This window comes from Acinonyx jubatus, chromosome B2 (assembly GCF_027475565.1).
Source record: "Acinonyx jubatus isolate Ajub_Pintada_27869175 chromosome B2, VMU_Ajub_asm_v1.0, whole genome shotgun sequence".
Classification (NCBI taxonomy): domain Eukaryota; kingdom Metazoa; phylum Chordata; class Mammalia; order Carnivora; family Felidae; genus Acinonyx; species Acinonyx jubatus.
In genome coordinates, this window is record NC_069385.1 from 146,310,009 (window position 1) to 146,323,377 (window position 13,369).

Here is a 13,369-nt window from a genome sequence, read left to right on the forward strand (position 1 = left end):
AACTTCAACACAGCTCTTCTAGGATGCTGGGGCTATACTCATGAATTTATTTGTCACAGCTCTAGCGAAAGGCATATTTTCTGGAACCCTCCTGGTTTGGATGAGCAGATCTTACATAATAAATACTTTAGAATTCCAATAATCCCAAATCTTGGGTTAACTTCCTCTACAGCATACTAAGAAGTTCTTGGCATTTCAGCTTCATTTAGTGTGGGCCACGTTTGGGTTCATCTTTCAGTCATCCAAGCTCTCAAACTGTTTGAGCCATTCCTAGCCACTTAGGCTAAAATATTGAATTCATAATCTCTGCTGAGTGAGTCTATCTCAATACATTTGGCTTTATCCATCTTTACACTCTTTTCACCTTGATCCTACACCCTTCAGATCCATTTCCATATACCTATCTCCAGCTTGGGCCACAAATCATCTTGGGACTGTTTCCGAAATACAGATGAAATGTTTTCTGAAATACATGTGGCTTTGCCCTAAAACCTATCTTGCTCTAAAATCTATTCCAAGATTTTCATTGCTCCGTATAGGATTTGGACTGCCATAGTCATGTCCACCATATTTGGATCATCTCTACCATCAGCCCCTAATGGAAAATCTGACCCTTCGTGTCATACCAAATTTAATGAAGGCTATAAAGGTAATTATGAATTTACAATAAATATGGGGGATAACAGCATATTCAAGGACACTGTGGAAATGACTAAAATTGAGATGTGAAAACTTCTATTACACAAATGTGCTTCTTTCTTGAGAAAATAAATCGAAAGAAATAAAAAGAGAGGAGTGAAAACTTGATAGCTAACAAGAGACTTAGATATTTTAAAAGAACACAGTATAAGATCTTATTTCTTGTCTACTTATTTTCTTTTTAAAAAAAAATGTTTATTTTGAGAAAAAGTGTGATCAGGGGAGGAGCGGAGAGAGAGGGAAGGCGAGAGAGAGAGAATCCCAAGCAGGCTCCACACTGTCAGTGTGGAGCCCAACGCAGGGCTTGATCTCACAATTGAGTGAGATCGTGACCTGAGTCAAGAGAGTCAGACGCTTAACCAACTGAGCCACCCAAGCACCCCTTTTATTTATTTATTTTCATCCCGTCTTATTTCCTTGAAGGAATAAAGTAAAAGTTCATAATTATTGAACACATGTATAAATGAATGAATGTCCAATTATCAAATAAGTAGTGTAGCAAGTAAGTGGGAAGAATGATTCTTATCCATGATGCTCAATAGAGCAAACGTAAGGAAACGCAACTAATGTGCAAGCATGAACAGAGGAGAAGAAAATAGAGTCAGATACCAAACTGAAAGAAGGATTTTGGAAAGTGAGAGAAGTTTTAAATGAGAGCTATGGGCCACTTTGGCTAGATTGCCAAGAACAAATATTTAAGTATCCGTGACAGCTTAAAAACTAATATTTCACAACTGGCTCAACTGATTGACCCACCATAACAAACCACTGTTCATTTCCCCACTTTTTGTCCATACTGGACATATCAAGAGTGTCACATATGGTGATGATTCTTTCTCCAGAAGGGGAAATGAAATACCTACTTGAATGACTTGCAGTCAAGAAACACCACATCCATGTAGTCTGGTATATTAGTATTCTATTGCTGCATAACAAATGAACACACATTTAACGACTTAAAGTAACACAAATGTATTACCTCATAGTTTCAGAGGGTCAGGAATATGGCCTAGCTGCCTCTTCTGATTAGTGTCTCACCAGACACAATTCACAATGTCAGCTAAGGTTGTGGTCTCATCTGAGGTCTTCCTAGCTCGCTTGATGGCTGGCAAACCTCAGTTGCCTGTTGTTTTAGAATGCAGACCCTCAGTTCCTAGAGGACACCCCCTGCCACGTGACCCTCTTCATAAGCCATTCACATCATATCTGTTTACTTCTTCAAAGCTAGCAGGAGAGCCTCTCCTACTCTGAATATGTCTCTTTTGGACCCTCTTCCAAAAGGCTCACCTGATTAGGTCAGACTCACCCAGGATAATCTGTCACTCTCTCTTTTGTTGTTGTTGTTTAGTTTTTATTTTGTAATCATAAACGTAGCTCTGCAATCCAGCTAGACTTGGAGGGGAATCAGGAAACTAGGGGCCCCATAGAACTGCAGCCAGAGCACAAAGATTGTAGGATATTTTGAGCAGATGGGGGTGAAGGACTGCTCCCCTGAGCGACAGAAGGAACAGTCTGGCAGTTTAGATACAATGCGAGTCAAATGCACTAGATTTGTCCGCAGTCGACAACGGTGATCTTGCTGCTCTTGCCAATGCTGGACCCAAAGTGTTCCCTGGCTTCCACAACATTCGTGCCCTCTTTCATCTTGCCAAAGACCACCTGCTCACCATCACACTCAGTGCTGGCAGCGCAGACGAAACCTGGGAACCATTCGTGTTGGGTCCAGTGGACCATGGATGAGATGCCAGGATCCCTATGCTTCAGGATGACATTCTCATCAAGTTTCTCCCCATAAGTGGGCTTGCTGCCAGTGCCATTATAGCGTGTGAAGTCACCACCTTGGCACATTAATCCCCAATTAATCCTATGAAAGCAGGAAACTTTATGACCAAGTCCATTCTCCCCAGTGCACAGAACACAACAATTTTCCATTGTCTTTGGAACTTTGTCTGTAAACAGCTCAAAGGAGATATGGCCAAATGGCTTGCTGTCCGGGGTGATGTTGAAGAACACAGTGGAGTTGACCATGGGCTGGGCCACACAGATGGCTCCAAGGTGGTAGCATCTGCAAGGCTTGATCTCTCGTTTTTTATTATTAACTCAAAGCCAATTGATTAGGGACCTTAACTACATCTGAAAAAAATCACTTCCATTTTGTCATATAATATAATTCAATCATGGTAGTGTAGGAGCCAAGGCCAGGTTGTCCCAAAATGTACCACAATGGCAGACTGATTATTTTGAATTAAAGCTATTAGAGAAACAGACAGTGCATAGGCCTCAGACCTTCTGCTCTCTCCCTGAAAGCAGGAAATAAATCTTTCATATGAAAGATACCCACCATATACTAAGAAGTAAAAAGAAATTCTTGTCACCAGAGATGGAAAATTTAAGAGTGGAGAAAGCTGTATAAATGGCAGAGAAAGCTGTTACGTTTTTACTAATCTACTATCTCAGCCCAAATTCCACTTAGAAGTCCTTACTAAGTAAAGTTCTCAAACATCTGTTTTCTTTATCCTGTCAATTACTCAAAAATGTATTATTTCTTTGTCTAAAAAGTATAAACACTGCCTGCCTTGGTCATTTCTTTAGGTCTTAAATTTTATTATTGGTAGTCCAGGCACATGTAATAACTGTGGTTGGTTTCTCCTATTAATCTGTCTCACGTCAACTTAACTCTTAAGCCAACTGGAAGACCTTGAAGGGTAGAGGAAGAATTTTTCCTTCCCCACAGTAGTGAAATCCCACCATATCCAGAGGTCTTGCCCATATTCTAGGAAAGAGGATTACACCAGGTCTGCACACCAGAGAGAAAAGAATCATGGGACTCATCACAGAATCCTGCCCATCTCCCCTTCCACTAGTTTACTGTTTTCAAATCAAATAATCTAAATCTCAAAATTGATTTTGGTAGCAGTGCCGGAAACATGAGAGATACAGAAGAGGGGCTGGTTGTACATTTTCCCACTGAAAGAAGTTAGATGAGAGCATGGCTGGAAGGGAAGAAGAATGAGGGCCATCAGGCAGCGGACTGAAAAACTAATCTGTGCTGTTCAGTCAGGACAGTCAGTTCTCTAGGAGCAAGTAGAATGGAGAAATGGGAGACACTCCTGGCTTATGTCTGGTAATGTTTTACACTTTCGTCTGGGGGGTGGTTTTATAGACATGTACAGTTTGTAAAGATTCATTGGGCTATATAAGTAAGCTATATGTGGTTTTCTTTATGTATATTTTACCTCAGTGAAAATAAAACTTAAAATGCCTGGACTATGGAAATTCTTTGAGCATATTCATATGCCTGGAGACTACTGCTGCTGACTGAAGATGCTATGTATCACGTAAGTGTTTTTATCAAAATAACAAAATTCTGGGCGTGCCTGGGTGGCTCATTCCATCGAGCATCTAACTCTTGGTTTTGGCTCAGGTTGCGATCTCACGGTTTCATGACTTTGAGCCCCGGGTCTGGCTCTGTGCTGGCAGCACAAGAACCTGCTTGGGAATCTTTCTCCCTCTCTCTTTGCCTCTCCTCTGCTCACGCTTTCTCTCTCTCCCTCTCTCTTTTCCCCTCCCCTGCTCACACACACACACACACACACTCTCTCTCTCTCTCAAAATAAATACACTTAAAAATAATAAAATTCTGCCTCTCTTTAATGTTACTTTTTCTTGGGGCACCTGGGTGGCTCAGTTGGTTAAGCATCCGACTTCGGCTCAGGTCAGATCTCATGGCTCGTTGAGTTCAAGCCCCATGTAGGGCTCTGTGTTGACAGCTCAGAGCCTGGAGCCTGCTTCGGATTCTGTGTCTCCCTCTCTCTCTGTCCTTCCCCCACTTGCCCTCTGTCTCTTTCTCTCTCTCAAATATAAACATTTAAAGAATTTTTTAAAAAGTTACTTTTTCTTCAGTGCATTATAACCCGTATCAGGCTGTTATAAAAACCTGAGTGGTAAAATTTAGCCAAGTTGCCAGTAAAATACACTAGATCTCAGAAACCCTTTATCTGAAAAATGGGGATGATACTAATGACATCATGACCTTTACAAAGGAAAACAGGAGGAATATACCAGAGCACATAGTTCACAGTCTGTACCCCATAATCACTCATTAATTTTATGGAAATGAATAAAGACCACTCCGTGATTCACTAATTAGAACTCTGGACCCCGATTCTGACAATAAGCTGAAAGTTGAACCATTACCATCTCTAATTAAATGGATTCTTCCCAAATGTTGGGCAGGTCATTGAGAGGATGTGACCACTGGTTGATTTGTGAGCTGGACCCTGGCGATGGGAGCTCCTACTCCTTCCCCTGTCTTTGGAATATGTGTTCTGTTTGCCTTCCCTGTTTCCAGAAGCTGCCTCAAGAACACAGCTTTGAGATAGTGATGTGGTGTTGAGGCCACCTAGACACTATATGTGACTGAACCCAGTTAGGACCTCTATATAAACTTTTAAGATTTGGCAGGCAGGTGCAGGGATCTTCTTGTCGTAGACCACTGAAGACAAGCCTAGTATGTAAATTCTCTTGCTAACTAGAACTGGTACCTACCAACCTGGAGTGGACTGCCTCTCTCTTCAGTCTCTCCCTGCCCTCCTCAGAGGGCTCTGTTTCAGATTATCCCCAAGAAGCTCTTGAGGTTGCCAACTAACACCAACACACGTGTTTGATTCCAGATGAACTGCTGTTTCCCTGAAACATGCATGAATTCTGCATACCTGACTTCATGGGCAAACTAAGCACAGGGTTAGCAGTGACTACCCTTGTCCCTGGTTCCCTGCCAGCCCAGGGACAATTAAGGTAAAACTATGTGCCAGAGAGCAAAATGCACATGAAACTTGGAACAGATGAAATCAGTGTGAATAAAGAGGCTGGGACTTGTAATTAAGAGAAAGGACAATTTTGTGACACCAAGTTCATTAATGGGAACACTCAATTCATTAGTGCAAAGTATTTATTCTTTTCATACACTTTGAGGGGAGAGAGAAAGAGAGTGAGAGAGAACGTGAGCAAGGGAGGGGCAGAGAAAGAGGGAGAGAGAGAGAAAATCCCAAGTGGGCTCCATGCTGTCAGCCTAGAGCCCAACGTGGGACTCCAACACACGAGCTTTAAGATCATGATCTGAGCAGAAATCAAGAGGTGGATGCTTAACTGATTGAGCCACCCAGGTGCCCCCGTTATTGCAAAGTATTAAAATTCTAAAGATATTCCTTAAGATATACATTTGGGGGATTTGAATTTTTCCATTGTTGCCTCTCACCTTTATCACCCACTTTTGGAAGCTATGTGATAACACAGTAGGCTGGAGACAAGAGGAGACTGGGTACATTTCTTGAAGAATACCCAAAATAAAAATCAAGAAATACAAAGTGAGAGTAGGGATAGAAAGAAAACTACTTCCTTGGAGTTTTATGATGTTGTAGTCACTATATGCCTCAAAAAACTCTTAGAATGTTCAGTGGTGGAAAACAATTCAAAGTTGTAATTGAGGTACCTGCTATCACTCCGTTTAGGACTTGAACTCTGTGATTAATTAATTAAAATTCAAGTTAGTTGACATACAGTGTAGTCTTGGCTTCAGGAGTAGAACCCAGTGATTCATCACTTACATATAACACTCAGGGCACATCCCAAAAAGTGCCCTCCTTAATGCCCATCACCCATTTAACCTATCTTCACCCACCCCCCCCCCCAGCAACCCTTAGTTGTTCTCTGTATTTAAGAGTCTCTCATGGTTTGCCTCCCTCTCTGTTTGTAACTTATTTTTCCTTCCCTTTCCCTCTGGTCTCATGCTAAGTTTCTCAAATTCCACATATGAGTGAAATCATATGCTATCTGTCTTTCTCTGACTGACTTATTTCATTTAGCATAATACCCTCCAGTTCCATCCATGCTGTTGCAAATGGCAAGATTTCATTCTTTTTGATTGTTGAGTAAAGTACATTGTATATATACACCACATCTTCTTTATCCACTTATCAGTCGATGGACATTTAGGCTTTTTCCATAATTTAGCTATTGTTGATAGCGCTGTTGTAAACATTGGGGTGCATGTGCCCTTTTGAACCAGCATTTTTGTATCCTTTGGATAAATACCTAGTAGTGCAATTGCTGGGTCATAGGATAGTTCTACTCTAAATTTTTTTGAGAAACCTCCATACTGTTTTCCAGAGTGGCTGAACCAGTTTGCATTCCCACCAACAGTGCAAGAGTGTTCTCCCCTTTCTCTGCATCCTTGCCAACATCTGTTGTTTCCTGAGTTGTTAATTTTAGCCACTCTGACCAGTGTGAGGTGATATCTCATTGTGGTTTTGATTTGTATTTCCCTGATGATGAGCGATGTTGAGTATCTTTTCCTGTGTCTACTAGCCATCTGGATGTCTTCTTTGGAAAAGTGTCTATTCATGACTTCTGCCCATTTCGTCACTGGATTACTTGCTTTTGGGTGTTAAGTTTGGTAAGTTCTTTATAGATTTTGGATACTAACCATTTATCCAATATGTTATTTGCAAATATCTTCTTCCATTCCGTCAGATGCCTTTTAGTTTTGTTGTTTCCTTTGCTGTGCAGGAGCTTTTTATCTTGATGAGGTCCCAACAGTTCATTTTTGCTTTTATTTCCCTTGCCTCTGGAGACATGTCAAGTAAGAAGTTGCTGCAGCCTAGGTCAAAGAGGTTGCTGCCTATTTTCTCCTGTAGGATTTTTCTGGTTGCCTGTCACATTTAGGTCTTTCACCCATTTTGAATTTATTTTTGTGTATGGTGTAAGAAAGTGGTCCAGGTTCATTCTTCTGCATGTTGCTGTCCAGTTTTCCCAACACTATTTGCTGAAGAGACTGTCTTTGGGTCACAAATCAGCCCTCAACAGGTACAAAAAGATTGTGATCACACTATGCACATTTCTAGATCAGAACACTCTGAAACTTCAAATCAACCACAAGAAAAAAATTTAGAAAGCCTCCAAATATATGGAGGTTAAAGAACATCTTACCAAAGAATGACTGGGTTAACCAGGAAATTAAAGAAGAAATTTAAAAATACATGGAAGCAAATGAAAATAAAACACGACCGTCCAAACCCTTTGGGATGCAGCCAAGTCAGTCCTAAGAGGAAACTACACTGCAATCCAGGCCTATCTCAAGAAGCAAAAAAGGTCCCAAATACAGAACCTAACCTCACACCTAAAGGAACTAGAAATACGGCAGCAGAGAAAGCCCAAAGCCAGTAAAAGAACAGAAATAAAAATTAGAGCAGAGATAAACAATATAGAATCCACAAAAATAGTAGAACAGATCAATGAATCTAAGAGCTGGGTTTTTGAAAGAATAAACAAAATTGATAAACCACTAGCCAGAGTTCTCAAACAGAAAAGAGAGAGGACCCAAATAGATAAAATCATGATAGAAACAGGAGAGATCACAACTAACACCACAGAAATACAAACAATTATTAGAGAATCCTATGAAAAATTATATGCCAACAAATTGGACAACCTGGAAGAAACGGACAAATTCCTAGACACCCACACACTTCCAAAACTCAAACAGGAAGAAACAGAAAATTTGAACAGGCCCAAAACCAGCAAAGAAATTGAATCTGTTATCAAAAATCTCCCAACAAATAAGTGTCCTGGGCCACATGGCTTCCCAGGGGAATACTACCAGACATTGAAAGCAGAGATAATACCTATTCTTCTCAAGCTATTCCAAAAAAATGGAAATGGAAGGAAAGCTTCCAGACTCATTCTATGAAGCCAGCATCACCTTGATTCCAAAACCAAACACACCACTAAAAAGGAGAAGTAAAGGCCAATATCTCTAATGAACCTGGATGAAAAAATTCTCAACAAGATACTAGCAAATCAAATTCAACAGTATATTAAAAGAATTATTCACCATGATCAAGTGGGATTCATTCCTGGGCTGCAGGGCTGGTTCAATATTCGCAAATCAATCAACGTGATACACCATGTTAACAGAAGAAAGGATAAGACCGTATGATCCTGTCAATAGATACAGAAAAAGCACTTGACAAAATACAGTGTCCCTTCCTGACAAAAACCCTCAAGGAAGTTGGGATAGAAGGAACATATCTTAACATAATAAAAACCATATATGATAGGCCCACAGCTAATATCATCCTCAATGGGCAAAAATTGAGGGCTTTCCTGCTAAGGTCATGAACACGACAGGGATGTCCACACTTGCCACTGTTGTTCAACATAGTGCTGGAAGTTCTAGCCTCAGTAATCAGACAACAAAATGAAATAAAAGGCATAGAAATTGGCAAGGAAAAAGTCAAACTTTCACTCTTCGCAGACAACATGATTCTCTACATGGAAAACCCGAAAGACTCTACCAAAAAACTGCTAGACGTGATACAGGAATTCAGCAAAGTCACAGGATATAAAATCAGTGTACAGAAACCAGTTGCTTTTTTATACACCAATAATGAAGCACCAGAAAGAGATCTCAAGGAATCGATCCCATTAACAATTGCACCAAATACCATAAAATACCTAGGAATAAATAAACCTAACGAAAGAGGTAAAAGATTTATGCACTGAAAACTATAGAAAGCTTACGAAAGAAATTGAAGAAGACATAAAGAAATGGAAAAACATTAAATGCTCATGGATTGGAAGAACGAATATTGTTAAAATGTCAATACTACCCAAAGCAATCTACATATTCAATGCAATCCCTATCAAAATAGCACCAGCATTCTTCACAGAGCTAAAACAAACAATCCTAACATTTGTATGGGACCACAAAAGACCCCGAATAGCCAAATGTTGAAAAAGAAAACCAAAGCTGGAGGCATCATAATTCCGGACTTTAAGGTACATTACAAAGCTGTAGTTTTCCAGACAGTATGGTACTGGCACAAAAATAGACACATAGATCCATGGAATAGAATAGAGAACCCAGAAACGGACCCACAAGTACATGGCCAACTAATCTTCGACAACGCAGGAAAAAGTATCCAGTGGAAAAAAGAACCCTATGTTTAAAAGGCAGACAAAGTAACCTCTGAGGAGATTAACTCCGTGCTCTCAACCCAAACAATATCTCCTCCCATACATCCCAGGAAAGATTGGGACACAGTTTAGAAAAACCAGTGTCATAGCAGATGGTACAGGAAACTTTCTAGGCAGAGGTGGATGGCTTCCTTGTGCGGAGGGGGCAAATGGGAGGTAGTGTGGTCTACGTGGTAAACCGTGCAGGGTGGGCATTCTCACCTTGTATCGTTGGGATCGGCACAATCAGGGAGGGAGTTTTGCCCCTATTACCAGATACAAACATTATCAACGAAGGGTGACCATGGGTCCAGAGGCTGGGCAGGAGATATCTGCAGGGTGCCAGACCTATTTTAGAATGACAATAATGAGGAAATCTATGGTAGGGGTGACAGAATGTGTGGGCGATGTCAGCATAAGGATTTGAAATAAACACAATACAAATTCTGTAAGTCACAAAGGAAGAAAATGGAAACCTGATGCTGGAATAAACAGTTACGAAGAAGAAACAGCCAGAGACACTGGCTATGGATGGGAAATGAATGAGTTTTTTGACAACTCGGTAGACTATCAGATAAGACAGAGGGCAGTATACCCAAAGATCAAATGAGTGAGCTAGAACATTAAGTCAAAGAACAATCTTAGCAAGCATTACAGAGTCATCAAAAGGTAGAAACTAAGATAACTTTACGAAACACAACAACAAACGAGGCCCAGAAGGATAGAACAAAATAAGTGGAGAGACAGCATTTACAGAAACAGTGCTCCGGTCCTTGGGTCTATGGTAGCTGGTGGCCCTGGACCTGGAGGTAGCCTCGCTCCTTGCCTGGGGTAATCTTGGAATCTGGGCAGTATGTAGTGCCTGATTTCAGGGATGTCCGGGACAGCCATGAATGCCACATCCTATGCCCTCCCCTTGCAAGGCGTTGAGTAATTCCAGAGGGCCAAGAGTCATAAGTATGTTCCAGTTCACTCTAGAAAGAAATGCAACCCCAAGGACAATTATGACACGTGTCCATAGGAGAAAATGAGGTCAGCACAGTGTTCTAGCTCTGAGGAGTCCATGTGCGCAACAGGCCAGGGGGTGAATCGGTGCCCTGTCGTTCTCTCCAGATCTGGCCTGTTAGTGGGTCTTTAGGAAGAACTGGAGTAGACAAACAGAAATAAAGGGTGAGATTACCAAATCAGATGGAACCCTCGGGAGACAGAAGACAGGAAAACTGATGAAGATAAAGAGTGAGAGTTGACAAGAATATCAGCCATGTCCTGGGTCTTGTCTTTGATTAGAGAAAAATGTTCAGAAAAGCACTGATAAGAAACTTAACTGGGTTGATGCACCATCTTTCTGAGGAGCTGACATTTCAAATGTCTCTCTCTCAATCCTCCTGAAAAGCCTAAACCTTCTAAAGCTAAGGACAGACACAAGAGGGAGACAAACTAAGCATTCATCCGCCTGCATTGCCTTTTTCAGAGGAGGAAATTTTGTGAGACACTCAGCAAACAGGGATGCCAGTCTATAAAGAATTTGGAGACAGCTACTTGCACTGAAGGGTTAAATCTTTGAGGGGCTCTGTGCTTAGTTCTAGCAGAATACAGAGGTTTCAAAGTCATAAACCAGATGAAGTCATAATGACCTGTGCTTGGGGTACAATCTGGTTTTAGGGCACCGAATATTACAATCAATACCTTGACCAACATGGCTACTCATGGTACCTAACTGGGCCCTCGCGCCCCCCAGACAATAGAAATTGACAAGAGGCGGAAGGGGCCATCCAGGCAGGGTTTGGTTGGGGCTTATGCTGGAGCACAAGAGAGGCTGGGTCTCTGAGGAGGGGTCAGAGAGAGCTTTATAAAGAGGCGTAGGTGGGAAAAGAATGACTTCTAATCACATAGAGGAGGGGATTTCTTGGCTCCTGCACACGTCAAGGTCATGCTTCTTCATGCGTCTTCTAGCATGTTAAATCTCAACCCTTGGGCAGTACTTTTTTTTAGTATTTTAATGAGGGGGAAACGGGGGTGAAACGTTAGCGCCGTGGTCCATCTTGGGGCTCACTGGTTTGGCCCCACCTTTACCAGTCTTCACAGTCCCTTTCAATGAGCATGCTGCCTCTGCGTTCCTGCAAGATACGCTACTCAAGGGCATATCTTTTTCTCTCTGTGAAGGCAGCCAAGAAATGCTGGATTTTGTGGTTGGGGTGAGGGGACCCAAGTCCAGTCCTCCCTCCGTCTTACTTATGAGAAAGCAAGTTTTTAGGGGACTTGTTAAAGAACATGTCAAACAACTACCTCTGTAAAAGTAAACCATAGAAAATTAAGATGGATGTCCCCTCAAATCATTTGTCATACCCTACAGCATATCATGAAATTTAGAATAGAGTCCAAATGTATTGTTTAGATAAGAATACCGATCAAAACTAGATTACTTTCCTAATGTAAACTTAATTGGGTTCAGTGAGTCACAGATTAATCTACCGACAGAACTCACATCGGAGTGGTTCTCATATAACAGATGGGAAAAAGGATGAAAAATTTAGTAACATGAGCCTAAGTTAAGAAGTGATTGGGGCGCCTGGGTGGCTCAGTCAGTTAAGCGTCCGACTTCGGCTCAGGTCACGATCTTGTGGTCCGTGAGTTCAAGCCCCGCATCAGGCTCTGGGCTGATGGCTCAGAGCCTGGAGCCTGTTTCCGATTCTGTGTCTCCCTCTCTCTCTGCCCCTCCCCGGTTCATGCTCTGTCTCTCTCTGCCCCCCCCAAAAAAATAAATAAATAAACGTTGGAAAAAAAAAAAAGAAGTGATCATAAGGCTCCAAAGTGTATATTAGTTGTCATTGAGAGATAGTTGCATTGATTAAATAGCCAAGAAGACTGTGTCTCATCTTTTTGACTCGGAAAGTGTGAAGACAAAAAAATTCCCTCTGACGCTTACTTGCTTGGTACCATGATCGCTTCTTTTTCCAATCTAATAATTATAGAATAACGGGAAGGATGAACCTAATGAGGGAAACTGTTTTTAATTCTGAAGGTATCACACTCAGTGCAGCAAAATAAAATTGAAAATGTGTATTAGTTCCAGGCATGCGTGTTGGTTCACATGGATTTAAGATGTAGCTTAGATACACCAGCTAGTGTAAACTTTGACTTTAACCAGAAGTTTTTGGTAAGTTAATAAACGCATCTAACACTAACGTCTTGGTGCCCGTGAAACATTAATGTTAAGAAATCTACCTCGGATCAGTGGAACTTCTGGGAGCTGAAAACACGCTTTGGTCTAGGAGCCCCTCGGTAATGATAATATCTAACTTTCAAAAAGGAAAGAAGTGAGAAGAGGACAACTCCAGAATAAGAATTTTTCTAACCTAACTTAATTCAAAGTTAGATGGAAATGAGTTAAACGACTTAGAATAGTTTAGCGAAGTAGAGCAACGGAAAAAGAAAATGTCCAAATTTCCTACAGACCAGCCTTACCACCAAGTGACGTCATGGTGATTGCAACTGTCAACAGACCTTTCACACAAACAGCCTTTCCAACTGTTCATTCATGTAGGTGACTGGCGGGGAATTAAGTTTCGGGGAACAAATTCTTTGTAAACAGAATGAGGGTAATTGGAATCTATTTCTTCTTATCTGAAAATATGGAGGGACTGTGCACGTAGGC

At 41.3% G+C, this 13,369-nt stretch overlaps 1 pseudogene; it reads right to left on the minus strand.

Moving 5' to 3' along the window:
* Positions 1 to 2,111: 2,111 nt before the first annotated feature.
* LOC106988054 (peptidyl-prolyl cis-trans isomerase A-like) lies at positions 2,112 to 3,082 on the minus strand (annotated as a pseudogene).
* Between the last annotated feature and the right edge of the window lie 10,287 nt (positions 3,083 to 13,369).